The sequence below is a fragment of the Polypterus senegalus genome, chromosome 7, assembly GCF_016835505.1.
Source record: "Polypterus senegalus isolate Bchr_013 chromosome 7, ASM1683550v1, whole genome shotgun sequence".
In the NCBI taxonomy this organism is placed as follows: Eukaryota; Metazoa; Chordata; class Cladistia; order Polypteriformes; family Polypteridae; genus Polypterus; species Polypterus senegalus.
This window is the reverse complement of record NC_053160.1, coordinates 76,175,920-76,194,507: the sequence shown is the minus strand read 5'-3', so window position 1 is coordinate 76,194,507 and position 18,588 is coordinate 76,175,920. Positions and strand designations below refer to the sequence as shown.

The 18,588-nt window shown below is 37.8% G+C and overlaps 1 protein-coding gene across 8 annotated transcripts in view; it reads left to right on the top strand.

Moving 5' to 3' along the window:
• pam (peptidylglycine alpha-amidating monooxygenase) overlaps positions 1-18,588 on the top strand; it is a 402,733-nt gene that overhangs the window by 167,942 nt on the left and 216,203 nt on the right. The window lies entirely within an intron of this gene.

The window sequence follows — 18,588 nt, the reverse complement described above, 5'->3', positions numbered from 1 at the left end:
CATGTTTGAAACAGTATTGGAATCTAAATGTTGTCAAACAGTAACCATAGGTTGCTACAATAACTGCAGCAATAGGGTGTGGGCAATAGTATATTTTTATTCTTACAGTTACTGTATTTGTGAAAAAACTATGTGCTATCCATCCTTTTACATAAACCTCTTATCCAGGGCAGGGTTTTGGGGTAGCTGGAGCCTGTACATAAGGCGGAAACAACACCACCCCAACAAGGCTTCAGTCCATCACAGAGAGAAGACACACATGTGCCAGTGATAGGGATTGCATTAAAGAAATTGCATTGTGCCACTTTCCTTTTAGGTTTACTCTTGGGCCCTAGTGAATACTTTGTATTGCCACTGTAATCCCTTTTTAAAAGGATACTCTAAATAAAAAGTATATTTTTCCCATGTAGTTTTGAGTAGCTGATGAGAGAAATTTTTAATTTCATGTTTTTGTGGAGAAGGAGCATAGCAGTGTTTATGATGGAACAAGACCCAATTGTGAGCAATGCTGGACAACAGTAAGCAATGTTAATAATGTCCATAGAAAAAAAAAAAAATATATATTTTTTTGTGTTGCATAATCCACACATCAAGTCATATGCTCACAACTTGTAAAATGCTTGTAATTTTTTGGACCTATGTTATAAAAAACTCTGAAAGTGAAAGTAATCCATAAACATAGTTAGTCCATGGGATTGCACTGGTGAATTGGAGACCCTCCCCCTCATTCATTGGTCAAGTGTCCTGTCTTCAGTTCAAACGCTTCACCCCATGTAAAGGGGTTTGCTGTTTACAGATTGCTTTCATTTTCCAGAATTATGTATTTAATAATATTTTAACAAAAATACATGTATTTTACATGTCATAAGCATATTACTGTGTGACTTGACATATTATGCAGCATGAGTAAAGTAAGATGTTTTTTTTTTGTGTTTGTTTTAATATTGTTTGCTGTTGACCAACACTGGTTCACACCACAGTGGGTTGTCATTGTATTTTGTTATATTCTTTTTCCAAAAAATCATGAGATTAAAAATTTTTCTTGGCTATCATTGCAAACTACATGGAGAAAGTAATACAGTGAACCCTCATTTATCACGGTTAATCTGTTCCAGACTCTACCGTGATAAATGAATTTTCGCGAAGTAGGATTCTTTATTTATAAATCGAATATTTTCGCAGTTAGAGTATAGAAAACCTGTTTACGACCTTCTAAATACGTTTTTTAACATTATTAGAGCCCTCTAGACATGAAATAACACCCTTTTGTCACCGTAACACTCGTATTACCCAATATATTAGACAAAATAAGAGAAAATAAGACATATTAGACGTTACAAATATCATATTACTAGGAGCACTCGCCTTTTAAGGCGAACGACTTTTATCCACAATTTTTGTGCGTTCCATGTGTACATCAGGCATGTAAGTGTGGGGAATGAGAACACCAAAGTGCCCATTCATAACATCTCCCGAAAACCTAAGTTTTTTTTTATTCCCTCAAATGCATGTCCAAAGTTGTACAATGTCAGCCCGAACCTGTATCGCTAAAGACGGAGTTTCATGCACTAAATAAGCTATAGATGAGAATAAGCAAGCACCATCTCCCCTGATATTTACTACGCGATGAGGCATTTGTACTCCATCAACATTAATTATTTCCAGAGACATAATTTTGTCTATTTTTCCAGCGCATCGCGCACAAAGCAAGGGAACGATGAGAGCACCAGAACTCTGGTCACATCGCGTCGCTTCGTACCTCAAGCCACAAGTAGTAAGTCTGTAATAAGTGGAATACCGCTACGCTTTGCACTCATGGGACGGAAGGACAATCCCGAATGCTTTTATATAGTAGATTATTGCACTGTACATTTAATTGCACACAAGCACACACAGTTCTTACACACAACCACTAACCTATGAAGGCACGACCTCAGTAGGAAAGTCTTCAGAGGTGGTGCAGTATCTTCAGCAGGTGCGTTGTTGTCTTCTTTTGCTGAAGGAGTACTATGAGTAGGCAGTAGGTGTCTGGGTGCGCGGCTGAAGAACATCTTGATAGGCAGTTGCTGGCGCTGTCTTTTCATATGCGTGAGGAGGCTTTTGTAGGGTATTGCCATCTTTAATCATATCCAAGAGTTTCACCTTCTCCTGGATAGTAAGCATCTTCCTCCGGCGCTTAGTTTTATTGTCAGAAGGCTTAGAAAAAGCAGCACGTTTAGGAGCCATCGTAGGGCTTAGATAAAAGTTCTCAGAAAGCGCATGCGTAGTGACGTAAGCGTGTATGAGAAAAAAATCGCGATAGAGTGAAGCCGCGAAAGTCGAAGTGTGATATAGCGAGGGATCACTGTATATAGAATACATTATTTTTTGAGGATATTGCATTATTTACCCATATAGATTTTTTTTTAAAAAGATACATTTTATATAAGTGAATTTCTAGTGCTGTGAATTTTCAGTAGAAGGATCGTATTCTAGAAAAGGATACATATTGTATACCTATCAGCCACAACATTAAATCACCTTCTTAATATTGTGTAAGTCCCACTCTTGCCACCAAAACAGCTGTAACCTATCAAGGCATTAACTCCACAACACCTCTAAAGGTGTCCTGTTGTGTCTGGCACCAAGACATTAGCAGCAGGTCCAATAAGTGCTTTAAGTTATGAGGCTGGGCCTTCATGGATCAGACTTGTTTTTCTACCACATTTTGCAGATGCTCAATTGGATTGAAATCTGGGGAATTTAGAATTTTAGTGTGCACATTGTGGGAAGTTTTGAAGATTGACAGGGGTCACCATGGGTACTCCGACCAGTCTGCAGCTATGCAGGGTCATACACAGCAAGCTCTTATCTTATGTGTAAATCAGGTATTAAGACTGACTTCATAAGGGCATGTCTACATGCTTATCTTTGCATTTTTATTTATGGAAGTAAGTACTCTCATGGGACAAATGGAAACCAATGAGTCCTTAGCAGTCATAAATCTTCTGTAAGACATGCAGTTGCACCCTTCGGTCTGTAGTCCTTTTAGATATCCTCTTTACCCTGAAATAAGTAAATGTTTATGCAAATAACATTGCAGGAATATTTCAAAGGAAGTTGCATTTCTGCTTGTGATGACCACATTAAGCGATTAAATCATAAATTAGATTATGGGCCTGTGACTGAATGTTGCAGACCTTTTTGTGGTAGATTTATTGAATTGCATATACATTTCCTATCATTTAACTTCATTTGTAAAATTTATTATGATGATAAAAATGTACTGCTGATGATCTCAGCCGTTATGGCTAAATAATAACTATGTTAACGGGAAGTTTAATCTTGTCGTTTTTCTTTTTTTGTTAATTTTTTTGTAGGATAACTATTGCTTTAGTATGGCTTTCACAATTTTGCTGATATATTTCAAATCACAGCTAAACTGATATGTTTCAAATGTTCCATTGTCAAATCCACTTATTCTAAAACCAATACCACATTTTAGGACTTCTAGTTGTTGATGATGTCAGACTTCACGACTACAGTTGCTGATCTCATTGACAGACCATGTCAGAAGGCATGCCTGGAAATTGCTAGGTATGTTAAATTACTCAAACATGAGACACCTTTACAGCTCAGCTTGCAGAGTATTGCAAACTCACACTCTGACATCCAATAACGTGTTGCCTGACAGAGGTAATACGATAAGTTCAGCTGTAATCTCTGCCCTCTTTTTTTTTTCCTTCCTGTCATGGTACTTAAAAAGTGTGATGTTAGATATGCAAACCTCTCTTTTGCTTTTGAGGTCCAAAAAAAACCCTAATATTAGAAACACATCGCTGGTAAATAAGGGAGTTAGTCTTTCTAAAATTGGACTTGATACATTGACTTTTGCCTGGAACACCCATTTAATTCCAATTACATCTTACCGCAATATCTCTGAAAAGGATGTTTAATGATTAAATCCATCAGTCCGGGGATTTGTCCATTTAGCTAGCTTTGGACACGAGGAAGAAACAATCCCTGGACGAGGCATCAGCTCATCCAAGGTGAATACAAGCACACACATATACACTGGCGTCATTTTAGTGTAACCAAATCTGCATATCTTTGGAAGGAAACCAGAACACACTGCGGAAACCCAGCAGGAAAACATGTACACCCCAGGCAGGAAATATAAACGACGTGACAACCTGCAAGACAGCAGCACTAACGCTCCATCACCGTGTCACCCCCATGTGTGTAATTTTTAACAGTATTCATTATTTAAATAAAATTATCGATTTATCTGTAAAATGTAAGATGCATGCTTCCGTGCATTTCATCATGAAAGTGATATCAAGTATAAATCTAAGGATTCTAAATGTGCAGAGAGTTAGAATATCAAACATTTAATGTGCTCAGTGTGGCGAACTATTACTGTTTGTCGCTGCTGTCAGTACCAGAGGAAGCCCTAGTAAAAAAGATGACACAGAAGACGGTATGAGAGACTTTTAAAATGTATTGTGTCATTACAATCAGGAATATGCGACGCTTAAATATAAAAACATCACATATGCATCTGTATGTTAGCATTTTGCTTCACCACTTCAAACCATTCATCAAACATCGAAGCGTGCACACCTATCTCGTAGGATCCGCAAAGTGGCTTTCTGTCACATGTAGATAGTAACCAGAGACTCTGACATCACATTCCAACGTTTAGCACATTGCGACCCCCAACTTTTTGCTGGTACAGCAACTTGCGCACGTGTTACGTTAATTTCGGAGGACGCATCAGATGAACGCTGGAAACGTGTGGCAGCCATGATGCGGGTGCGTACGCTTTCTGAGAGTGAAGTATAAACGAGCCCTAGGGGGCAATTGCTAAACTTAAGCTGAGGTTCACGTTAAAATATGTTTTCCTTGCTTGACAGCACAAAAAATAAAATTATGTAAAATATATATTTACAAAAAAAAATACCTATATATTTCACTGCTCTTTCCGCCACCTCTCTCCTCCATTTCCTAAATTCATCCACTACTGGCTTTGATCTTTTCATGATGATGTACAGCCTGCAAGGGAGGAGTGTGCTATAGCAGAGAGCATACATAATGCTAAATGATAGTCAACATGATGCACAGCAAAAGTAAAAATTGCAGCAGGGACACTGGCCACTACACCACCTGGTATTTTAACCCAGTACACCACCTGGGACAATGACATTATGAAGGGAATTAGGTGGAATGACATGTTTAACACTACACCAGACACAGTGCCTGTCAACCCTCACCCCCCAGCTCAAAATTTTAGCAATACACCACCAGGGCCTTTTTTGGGAGTGGGAGGAGGCAACTGGCACTGTACATGTGTGGTGCTAAATATGCCTGCATAATGTCCCCATGGAGTTTATGTATTGTTTAAAATTCCATGGTGGTCTAGTGGCCACAATGTCCCTGCTGCAGTGCCAGTGCTCCTGCCTCCATGACCTGCTCTCCTCAGGCTCACTCTGTCACCTTCGTACCTCCCAACCTGAGGAACAAGCTAAGTGGGCAGAGTGATGATGATAGGAGGAAGCTGCCTGGACTTGGTCATTCACTGGTGTCTAGACAGCACCCGGGTCTGTCGTCACTCACCCTGTTGCACCATGCTTGAAGAGGAGAAAGAGAGCACCCAGCTGTGTGTCCATCTGGAAGGCTGTACATCATAAGGGAAGACTAGAGGTTGAGCTCTAACTCCTGGTCCTGGCAGTGGCTAACTGCCGAAGTTAAAGCAGCTCTGCCTCACTGTCACTCACACGACACACAGCAAGGAGGCCACATATCTCAGTGCTGGCACGCTGCATGCACTGGTGTATGCAACAGCACACAGATTGTGCTGTGCATAGTGCAGCCAGTGCAGGCACTTCTGAGATGCACAAAATAAACATTTCTTTGTGCTCTGGTCTGGTCTGGATACATTTTTGCAAACAAAATAAAGATATAAGATATTGGTTGTCAGCCATCATGTACATTTAGCTGCCGCTATCTATGATTGTTGGGGTGAGTCACATACTAGTTGAGCTGAAATGCTGAATATGCCACACTAGAAGACTGATGGTCACAGGAGCATGCTGGCACTGCCTACAACTTGCTAAGATTATATAAATGACATCTAAAAAATGGCTGGAAAAGTTGAGTAATATGACATGGCCTTAACTCAGGGTTATGATTTATTAGAGGCTATAGGACACAAGGCAGGAACCAACTATGAATAGAGCATCAGTCCTTAACTGGCCCCAGTCAAGCACAAACCCACACCAGAACTCCCTTTCCCAGTTTAAATTCCAAGTTACCCTAACACATAACTCTCTTGTACATTCCCAAATAAGTATCCATCAAGACACTGGGAGAACTTGCAAACTCCACACAGAGAGTGTGACTGGGTGGCTATAGATACATAAAGCAATGGCACTAATGACTATACCTATAATTTAAATAAGACAAACAAGCAATGATTTGTTGTGTTGAAAATTGGGCCATTACACAGTGATTAAATTTTGTGAAGAATGGTGGCAATAAGACATCTAAAAGCTAATAATGAAATATGTGCATTTTGTCATCAGTATTAATTGTTGTTGTTGCTTCTGTTTTCTGATTGTAAAAAGTAGGTGTAATGTGCATTTGGAGAGTTTTGGTAGAATGTGTCATTATTTTTAATCAAAAAGTAAATTCATAATTGAAAGCAAAATACTATAGCTTTTCATAACTCTGAATAGGCTTACTAAAGATTGTGAATACTTTATTATTATTGGACTGATTTAAAGACCCTTCCTAAGTCGTATATTATCTTGGCAATGGAAACATAAATTAGATTGCCTTCATATATCTTCACTGTAGGGCCTCCTGACTATCTAAATTAATCTGTCATTGAAATTTGTATTGCAGGGTCAGAAGTGTTTTTTGCTTACATGACATATGGTAGCCACACTAATGCACATCTTTGGACTTTATTCTGTCAGATCAATAGCTGAGGCATGCTGTCAGAATAATGTCTTTGTTTGAGCTTGGTGCAATCAGGATGCTGGAATCTATTTGCAGTCCTTCACGATAGTCATATTTTTCTGGGAGCTTCAGTCTTGAAAGACTGAATGCAATTCATAAATAGATTATGCTTTATTAATTATTCTTTGTGTATCATATGTGAGATGCAGTTGATCCCAAAACTAAAAAAAAAATGTTGCTTTATTTATAAATATGGTTTGAAGTAGCCTGCTAAAAAGGGTAGGTATGTATTTATTTCTTCATTAGAAAATCTTATTTTCTTGATAGATTGTCTACTGATAAAAGGCGTTGAGGATTTATTTTTTCAGAGCTACAAGTAATGTTTTTCAGATGTATTAAACAAAATTATTTTACTGCTACCTTAAGTATATATAAGGACATAAAATGAATAGGCCATTTAACTTTATACAGTATAAACTATTCAATCTCCGCCTTTTTCAGAAATTCAAGTTAAGATTTAAAGATCTACAAAGTAGTATTATGTATTACAATAAACAATTCTGTGTATCTGTTGAACTCTCTGTGAAGTGCTTTCTAATATTTGTACAAAATTTACCATTAATTGGCTACCTTATATGTCTGTGTTAATTCATTTTAAAGTAACATATAATACATAAATGAATATATTGTTAAACTTTTAAATCTTTTTAAACTCATATTTGGCTTTTATCACTAAGTGTGGTCTTGCATTACTGCACAGCATGAAATATGTTTTTGATTTTTGTTTACCGGTGTTTGGCCACATTAGCATATTTAAGAATGCTTTTCTTGTTTGATATGTGTACATTGTTATTTATTTTATAATAATGTATGGAAGTTTTGCATTCCTTCTCAGATTGGATGTCTACAGATGTCTGTTTTTGTATCCATCCATTTTCTAACTTTTGCAGGCATCTAGAGTCACGCATACAGGACTGTCAAATGTGGGCAAAAATTGCATAATCAGTAGCAGCGATAAAAGTTGTAACAAATCAGTATCAAGACAAGTTTCAAACAATGTGGCTGTTTGACTCATGTACACTGGCGATGAAATGAAGTGCTTCATTTGTTAATACCAAAGTAAAATTTATTTAGAGTTTCAATGCTTCGAAGCACATCGGTCTAGTAATACAATATGTAACATGTCAACTGAAACATGTTGCAGAGACAGCAATATGGGAAAACATCATACTGAATATGAATTTGCAAATGCTAAATTCCTGTCAGATCTTTGAAGGTAAACTTACGCTCATGAGTATAACCGTATAACCTCATATATTTGAGTTGTACATTGAAAATTGTAATGTAGTCTCTCAGTTACAATCAGTTGAGTACAAGTAACATCAGTCTATTAATTTTCTAATTATGGATTTGTACTCTTGTTAGAAAATAACAGTCTGATTTCTCCTATACGATATTCTGAATACAGAACAACAAAGTCTGCTTTTACAGGAGTTATTGAATAATGGATTAATGTAAAATTGACAAATCTGATTTCACACAGGAGTCCTTGAAGTTCGGACAAATGTCAAAAGATTTAGACAAAGTCCCAGGAGTTTCTGACATTTGAATCAATTAGACTCACCCATTAAATATTACTCTTTACTAGGTTTTTTACCTACTAATGATGCAAATATAAAGCTTACGATAGCAAATGCTAGAAATATAACAGACAGACCCACTAACAAACCAGGTTTTAAAATCATGTTGTTAACAAAAACAGCTTAAGAGTTTGTCTAAAATGAAAATATCTTGAATTATCTTTGTATTTGCTATTTCAACAGTACAGATATTATAATGTTTACATTTTTATTTCTAGTATTGATTTTAAACAGTATTTTTCCGTTACATGGGAGAAAATGTCAGAGAATAAAACTAGGATGGTCACATGGTAAGATAAATCAAGTAGTCATATCATATCATTCTGTATATATGTCCTATGTTGAAATACCCCAGCCACCACAAAATTATAACATTCCCCAGTTAGCTGTTACTTTTACATTGGAGGAATCCCCTTGTCTGTGGCACATTACAATTCAAGCCCTGCATTGTGTTTTGATATTTATGAATGTCAGTTGTAGTTTACCTACAGTAAATGATGGCTGGGTAACTGCTTGATCGATATACCACTATTTTCATTTTACTGTTACTATTATAATTTCTATATTTATATCCTATTACAGAACATTGTCCATTTGAAAAAAGAATGTATTTTTTAATTAAAGTTGTTAAAAGGGATTTCTTTTTTTGCCATGATATCAAATAGGTGTCGAGAATCATAAAATGTCACTGGTATTGGTTTCAGATACAAAACTTTTGGTATCATGACATCTACATATTATTCAGTTCAGTTTTTTTTTTTTTTTTGTTGGTACAGCAACATTATTTGAATTTTTTTTAAATTGAAGACTTATAACTAAACTGCATAATTTTATACTGGCAGCAACACCTACATCTGAGGTGCTTTTTGTTTGTGTTCAGATTTGATACGTGTAATTGTTTAGAAATAGAATTTTTTGAAAATCCATACAAAAAATATTGATTGTGGTTACTAAGAAGTAGACGATCTTATGGATTTGCAGATGGTAGATGCATATATTATTCATTGGCAGCTGTAACCAAAGGTCTACGCTTTTGCTAAGCTTTATTCTCTGTTTCAGCGAAAGTTCAAGAAGGGTAACTTTAACACTAGAATTACCAGAGCCTACGAGAATAATCGTAAATCTGGCACCACCTTAAATCCATTCGCACCTCTCCGTCAGCGTCTCTTGTCCTGCCGATTAAGACAAGCAGCAAGCAGCTAGCTATTCCATCCCCCCACTGTCACAGAAAGTTCACAAATTTCTCCCAGCTCATGCCTTGTTTGATTATCTGGGAGTGAACTGCTGGAGTTTTAGAGTAGAAATAATAGATCGTTGCTTGGAACACATGCATTTCATGTGTTTTTCCGTTTCTACAGTAATCTGTGTAAACACATTGTTAAAACAGAAACTTTTTCATATTTTAGTAATAAATGTTACAAAATGTAGGCATAAACTATAGAATGTATGAGGCCTGAAGTCCAAAGATCAAATAAACACTTTCACAAAAGGTTCAAGGATGATATAACAGCTTCCGTGGCGTAGCAGTAAGATTTGTTGACTTAATCGAGAGTCCCCGGTTCGATCCTGACTGTCTCCTGTATTTACTGTTTTCATTAATGAGCTGCTCTTATTGTTAATATTATACATTACGCACATACATTTAGTTTACATCTGTAACATACCATGTACATTTATAGTACTGTACTTTTAAAAGTTACCTTTTTTTCACTTATGTGAGTAGTGTATTGAGGCAATGGAACTGGACATTCTCTGATGTGGAGGGTTAAAAGCTGACACACAAACGCTGGTGACTCTGCCTTCTTCGTATCTCACCGTAACTTTATTTTTTTTTTTATTCAGTTTTATTGCGTGTTCCTGCTGCACTGAATAAGCTTGCGCATTCTGGTGCAGAATGTCGACGCAGCACGGAGAAAAAAAAGAAAGAGACAAATATATTTACGACGTGTGGTCCTGTTGCAATGCGCACACTTTTCTCTATGCTATGGTTTCTATCACATTGAAAGAGCACTTTACACTGACTCAGTTTACTTTCCTGAGGGAGCGGCTGTCTTGGAACAGAAGCTTGTCGATGTTGCACCCTCCTTTACTTTTTCCATCGCCTTTTCTAGTAAGATGTGACGACAAAGTTCCTCTGCAATGTGAGCCATGAACACTCTTCTTTTCACAGTGGCCTCCGTGCATGCCTTGCACAGTACATGTGCGGTAATCCTGCTGCACTGAATAACCTCACGCCTTCTGGTGCACGATGTGGACGCAGCACGGAGAAAAAAAGGAAAGAGATAAATATATGGGACATTGGGTATAATGCAATATTATTTGAAAATTAACAGCGTCAGATCGGGTGTGAATTTACGCTGGCGCTGTTACTTAGAGCCAGATCAGGAGAGGCAGGTCGTTAGAGCGTGATTGTGATTGAGGGAATAAAACTGAAAAAAGCTAACTTTTACAAGTACCGTAAATTTGTACCCACTGTCCCATATATTTGTCTCTTTCTTTTTTTTCTCCGTACTGCGTCGACATTGTGCACCAGAAGTTGTGAGCTTATTCAGTGCAGCAGGAACACTCAATAATACTGAATAAAAAAAAAATAAAGTGACAGTGAGATACGAAGAAGGCAGATTCACCAGCGTTTGTGTCAGCTTTTATCCCTCCAGATGAGAGAATGTCCAGTTCCATTGCCTCAAAACACTACTTACATCTACAGTTATTCTCAGTTTCAAATAAAAACTAACAGCGTCAGATCCCTAGGGCGGTAGTATGTGTGGTGATCGTGACTGAGAGAATAAAAGTGAAAAAGAAAAGGTAACTTTTAGAAGTACAGTACTATAAATGTGCACGGTCTGTAACAGACGCAAACCAAATGTATGTGTGTACTGTATAATATTAACAACTAGCAGAATACCCACGCTTCGCAGCGGTGAAGTTCTGCCTTAAAATTTTTATTATGAAGAAAATGAAACCTTTTTAAACTGAGGGAAAATATACCAATACAGTAATCCCTCGCTATATCGCGCTTCGACCTTCGCGGCTTCACTCTATCGCGGATTTTATATGAAAGTACAGTAATCCCTCCTCGATCGCGGGGGTTGCGTTCCAGACCCCCCCGCGATAGGTGAAAATCCGCGAAGTAGAAACCATATGTTTGTGTGGTTATTTTTATATATTTTAAGCCCTTATAAACTCTCCCACCCTGTTAACATTATTAGAGCCCTTTAGACATGAAATAACACCCTTTAGTCAAACGTTTAAACTGTGCTCCATGACAAGACAGAGATGACAGTTCTTTCTCACAATTAAAAGAAAGCAAACATATCTTATCTTCAAAGGAGCGCCGTCATAAAGGAGCGCGTCAGGAGCAGAGCATGTCAGAGAGAGCGCTCGCAAAGAAAAGCAAACAATCAAAAAATCAATACATGCTTTTAAGTATACAGAAGCACCGCGATAAAGCGGCATTTTGTAGAAGAGCGTCAGTGTCCTCTGTGCAAACAGCCCCTCTGCTCACACCCCTCCGTCAGGCAGAGAGAGCGAGAAAGATAGAGAGAAGCAAACAAGCACAGCGCGGGAAGCATATCTTATAGCATTGAGGAGTTTTAGTTAATATGCAATACATGCTCTGATTGGGTAGCTTCTAAGCCATCCGCCAATAGCGTCCCTTGTATGAAATCAACTGGGCAATCAAACTGAGGAAGCATGTAACCTAAATTAAAAGACCCATTGTCCGCAGAAAGCGGCGAACCAGCGAAAAATCTGTGATATATTTTTAGATGTGCTTACATTTAAAATCCGCGATAGAGCGAAACCGCGAAAGTCAAAACGCGATATAGCGAGGGATTGCTGTATAACTAAATATATAACGCGGATTTTTCGCTGCTTCGTGGGTTCTGCGGACAATGTGTCTTTTTACTTCCTGGACATGCTTCCTCAGATGGTTTGCCCAGTTGAATTCATACAAGGGACGCTATTGGCGGATGACTGAGAAGCTAACCAATCAGAGCACGCAGTTAAGTTCTCCTGACTGAGAAGCTAACCAATCAGAGTACGCAGTTAAGTTCCTGCCTGCTGAATGCAGTGTTAACTAGGAAGTCTCCTCTCGCTCATTCAGCATCAACGTGTTTTGCTGTGTAAAGAGTTGTGCTCTTTTGTGTTTATCTTTGTGCATAGTCAATCCCTTCATTATGGCTCCAAAACAATCTGCTACTGCTTCAGGGGCCGTGCCCAAGCGCAAACGGAAGATGTTAACGATTGCCGAAAAGGTAAATGTTTTGGATTTGTTGAAGGCTATGATTCTTTTTATTTAAAAAGTAGAAAAGGAATATAAGATCTACGGCCGCAGTGTCCTTTTAACCAGGGTGCAAAACGAGTTGTAAGTGGATGTAATAAGGCAGTAGTCTGGATGGAATCTGCTTTAGGGATATGGATTGAAGACTGCCAGAAGAAGAACAACGGCAGTGCTACATAATCTCCTGAAGTGGCTCGTTTGGAAGAGCTGTAACGTTCTTCTTTGTTGTGCAGTAAAATTAAACTCATTGTTATCGGACAAGTCATCGTGTCATTGTTGGTGAGTAACCATGATTAATTTTCTACTTACAGTACTTAGTACATGTACGTACGTTTAGTGTCACTGTACACACATTTACTGTATACTATTTTTCTTGCATTGTACGTATTTATTGCTGGTGGCCTGTCTATTGTAATGGCTGTAACATATGTGATATTGGAGACACTCAGTATCTTTAAAATAATATTTAGGTTTTACTGTATATAAACAGTGTGTTTACATACATAATTTCAATGAATCTTACCTAATATCTAAGAGAATACAAAGCGATTATGCTGTATAACTCTTCGGGGAATATTTATAAACAGTGTGGGAGAGTTTATAAGGGCTTAAAATATATAAAAATAACCATACAAACATATGGTTTTACTTTATGATTTTCACCTATCGCTGGGGTCTGGAACGCAACCCCGCGATCGAGGAGGGATTACTGTAATTATTTGTTAAGGATCTCTTTGTATACCACATTGTGAGTTCGGCCCTCCGGTTGTAATATGACCAAGCTGTGCGCTGAGCTTACTCTTGAGCATGCAACATACAGTTGGCCATGTAAACAGTAATCTTGTTTCAAATCCCACTGCTTGGATTGCTGCTGTCATAATCAGTTTGAGTTTCATGGTTTGTTTCAATTACGACAGTATTTGTAGGACTTGTGTTAAAGAGACATTCGGCATCTGTCAAGCGTTGTAAGTATACAATCGGTTTCATCGATAACTTCACATCCAGCTTTTGAGAGTTTAAACATTCATAAACATCAAAGTGTCCACTACTGAAATCGTCACCTGTCAATCTAAGATGTTTAAGAGGCATTGGCGGTTGTCAAAAAGTGAAAAATATTTGGCCATTTCGGTACACTTGAAGGCAACAACTGAACAATTCACCGGCAGCCATCAACTCACATGCAGATGCATAGGTGAAGGGCTTAAGCATTTCACTCTTCTAGTGCTCCTGTGTAGAATAATTATCTCTTGTACCGTCATCAGTCCACACCTTGAACCTGTCTCAGTCAAATCAATACATAAGACACAATGTTCCTCTGGATATCAAGAGTGAGCCTGATATGGCCGTGCAATATGTAACAAAGAGAATGGAAAAGGTAGGTGCCATCTCCGGGCATGGAAACCATTTGGTAAGTGACAGTTCTTTGATCGATGGTGATCACCTCGATAGACATGCTAATGGGGTTACGGTTGGAATGATAAAGGAAATGGGTACCTGAACAATGTAAAGCAAGTCTAAAATACCTACACAATAACTATAATCGTAATAAATGAACAATCAAACTGCGGAGAAGCCGTAGATTAAATAAAAAGGCTGTAGTTATCAGCAGGGAGACGTGAATCCCGTGGCGAAGCAAGGAAGGGCATGTGTAGAGACTGGAGCGACAGACAGCCTTATATAGGCAGGCAGCCAACAACGTGGGAGGCGTTGGGATGGGGGACCCAACGCCGCCTCACACGGTGACCAAGCTGCAGGCTATGGACGTATATATGTACGTAAGTAGGATTCAGTTAGCGTTGGGAACCCACGTACCAAATTTCTTAAAGATGGGCCCATAAGTAACAAAGACCGTTGAAAAGTTCAATATGGCGGCCAACAGTGGCATCATACCACCGAAATAAGTACGAACATTGGTTTTGGTTAGCGCAGGGAAGCCGCCTACCAAATTTCGTGAAGATGGGGCCATGAATAAGAAAGTTCAACATGGCGAACGTTGTCAACCGTTATGATCGTTACGCATAGAATTTCGATACGAAACCTGCTTAACTTTTGTAAGTAAGCTGTAAGGAATGAGTCTGCCAAATTTCAGCCTTCTACCTACACGGGAAGTTGGAGAGTTAGTGACGTTGGAAAGTTCAATATGGCAGCTGACAGTGGCGTCATACCACCAAAATAAGTATGTACATTGGTTTCAGTTAGTGCAGGGAAGCCGCCTACCAAATTTTGTGAAGATGGGGTCAGCCTTCTACCTACACGGGAAGTTGGAAAATTAGTGACGTTGGAAAGTTCAATATGGTGGCCGACAGTGGCGTCATACCATCAAAATAAGTACGTACATCAGTTTCGGTTAGCGCAGTGAAGCCGCCTACCAAATTTCGTGAAGATGGGGCCATGAATAAGAAAGTTCAACATGGCGAACGTTGTTAACCGTTATGATCGTTACGCATAGAATTTCGATACAAAACTTTTGTAAGTAAGCTGTAAGGAATAAGCCTGCCAAATTTCAGCCTTCTACCTACACGGGAAGTTGGAGAATTAGTGATGAGTCAGTGAGTGAGTCAGTGAGGGCTTTGCCTTTTATTAGTATAGACAAGAGCAGCACACTACTGAAAACAGTAAATACAGGAGACAGTCCGGATCGAACCAGGGACTCTTGATTATAAGTCAGCAAATCTTACCGCTACGCCACAGAAGCTGTTGTGTCGTCCTTGAACCTTTTGTGAAAGAATTATTTGATCTTTGGACTTCAGGCTTCACACATTCTATAATTTATGCCTACATTTATTACTAAAATATGAAAAAGTTTCTGTTTTAACAATGTGTTTACACAGATTACTGTAGAAACGGAGCACACGGGAAATGCATGTGTTCCAAATAACGATCTATTATTTCCACTCCAGCTGTTCACTCCCAGATAATCAAATAAGGCATGAGCTTGGGAGAACTTTGTGAACGTTCTGCGACGGTGGTGAAATGGAATAGCCGGCTGCTTGTCTTAATCGGCACATTTACCGAACAAAAGATGCTGACGGAGAGGTGCGAACGGATTTAGGGTGGGCCGGATTTACGAGTTTTCTCGTAGGCTCTGGTAATTCTAGTGTTAATGAATAAAAATTCATTACTACATTAACAAACACACAATCTAAGCAAAGATCTAACAATAATTTGAAGAAAACTAGTTAAAATAAATTGTACAGTTTAGTGTTAATTAGAAGCATGCTATGACACTAATACACAAAAAACACGAACATTGTCAATGATTAAACTACAGATATGAAATGAACAGAATGACCAAGCAGGACTCCAGGAGTTCAGAACATCATGCACCTAAATTAAACTATGAATACACAATGAAGCAATAAACACTGAGTAAAAGAATAAAAAAGAAAAGTATTAAAATCCAGTAATGTTTATATGGGTTTTAATTCATATTATGGGATTTATTTTGCTTAGATACAGTGAAAATCTATCCATTCTTACTTCCTTTCATTAAACCTTCTTAATTCTATTCTACTGTTGTAGGGTTCCGAGTCTGTCTTGGTATTATCAAGTTTAAATCAAGGACCCAACCCTGAACAGGGTGTACATACTGTAGTTCAACACAAGACACATTTCATGCACATAACCAAGTTTATCTACCCTGGGCTGGTTTAGAGTTGCCAGTTAATCTAGCCCACATGTCTTTTGGATGTGAGGAAAAAGCCAAAGAACCCAGAGGTAAATCCATGAAGATGTAGGGAGAGCATCCAAATGTCATTCAGTAAGTGACAAGGCTGAAATCTGAACTCAGTTTCATGGAATGTTAAGGCAACAGTACTAGCACCACTGCACAATCCATTTACTTCATAGCAGTGATAGTATTAAAATTTAAAATTCTTGTATTTAATACTTTAGGTGAAAGGTTTACATGTTAGTTTAATTTGTGACTCTACATTGAAGTGTTGATGTATGAGCTCTGTGATAGACTGGCACCCATTGCAACTTGGATAGGCTTCTGCCTTTCCCCAACAGTGAACAAGATTAAAATGTTTTCAGGAAGCTGTGTTTTGTCAGTATTCAATCCAATCACTAAATATTCAAATATAGTAAATTTGTAAATCAGTAACATCCCACAATAAATACTGCCCAGACTCCCCCGGCTGTGATGCAGTTTTACACTGAATAGTATGAATACTCTTCATGAATTATCGTCACAAGAGAGAGTTGAGTCTGAATTTAATGAAGCATATAAATATTTAGTGCATGCATCTATGGTCTGTTGCTTAGAACAGACGAAAATGAGTGTAGTGCATGCTGTCTTGCAAATGTTTGCACTCAACTGTGACTTGGCAAATTAAAGTGAGTGCCAACCAGAGAACAGGACGAATATTCTCCTGACATATGTTTAACAGAACATGAAACATTTTTCTGGAGCAATGATTAATGGTGCTTATGCCTACTGGTTTTATAATGTCCAGTTCAGTTCTTTTAATTATTTTTTATTTAGCTCTGGAATATTTGCATTGTGAAGAGTTTTATCTGAACAATTTAGCAGAAATTACAGCGTGTTAATTGAATTTGTTTGTTTTTTTGAAATTGAAGTGTCCATATAATTCCACGACAGAGAATTTGTTTTTTCAGCTACATTTCTGGGTAGAGGATAATATATTTTATATTTAAATCTCTTGTTCATTCACCATATGTAACTTATGTATTGGCATAATGACAAAAAAATGTGAGTTTGTTCTTCTACACAGTGCGCACAATTTATGCACTCGCATAGCAACAAGTAGATTAAATGTATTCATGTTACATTAGAACTTTGAAATTATTGGTTTGTTTTATTGTAGTGACCTACACATGAAAAATTATATCTCTAAAACTGTAATTCAGATGTTCACCTTGCTTTAAATAGAGTGTTATTCATGTGAATAGTGTTCTGTTTGTGCCTCTACTTCACCTCATTCTAATAAAACATCTCACAATTTAGTAATTATTACTGCTGTATATCAGGCAGTTCACATGCATATACACTGTATATATTCTTGTGTTCTTATGTTTTCAAAAACAAATTAGACAACACACCTATAATAGACTTATAGTAAATACACAATGACAGCTAATGTTTATACCCATGGTTGGTTTCAGACCACAGTGCCTTAGCAGTTAGCATTCTGTGACATTGCTATTCAAAAAATTCTAATTCAGAAAATGAATGGAGGGATGGATTGATGTTTCTGGGGACTTAAAGTTGTTGGTTTTATTTACTTGATATTCTTTTGGCATGTAAGGTTCCATAATTAAATAGGCTGTATTTTAATTGTAATTTTGAGTTTATTGTGATCACAACTGTTTCTGTATAGGATAATACATTTAGTACAAGAGGATACTTAAATGTATCTGATATATTGTCATAGCATGCAAATTAATTTCACTGTGAACCATGATACCTGGTTTGGAATATGTGAATACATGCTAATGTTGAATGTTTTTTTATTTTTCTGTTTTGAAAGTACAATGTTAAACAGTGTTGCATGTTTTTAATGTGGAGGAGTAGCGGAAATGATGTACTATTGATTTTACTCCTGGATTTCCTTTGTTTTCCCCATCCTCCACTAACTAGGCATTTCATTCAGGATGAGGGTTATAGAAATTGAGAATCATTGTTTAAAGCAGTTGTGTCGAACTCCAGTCCTGGAGGGCCGCAGTGGCTGCAGGTTTTCATTCTAACCATCTTCTTAATTA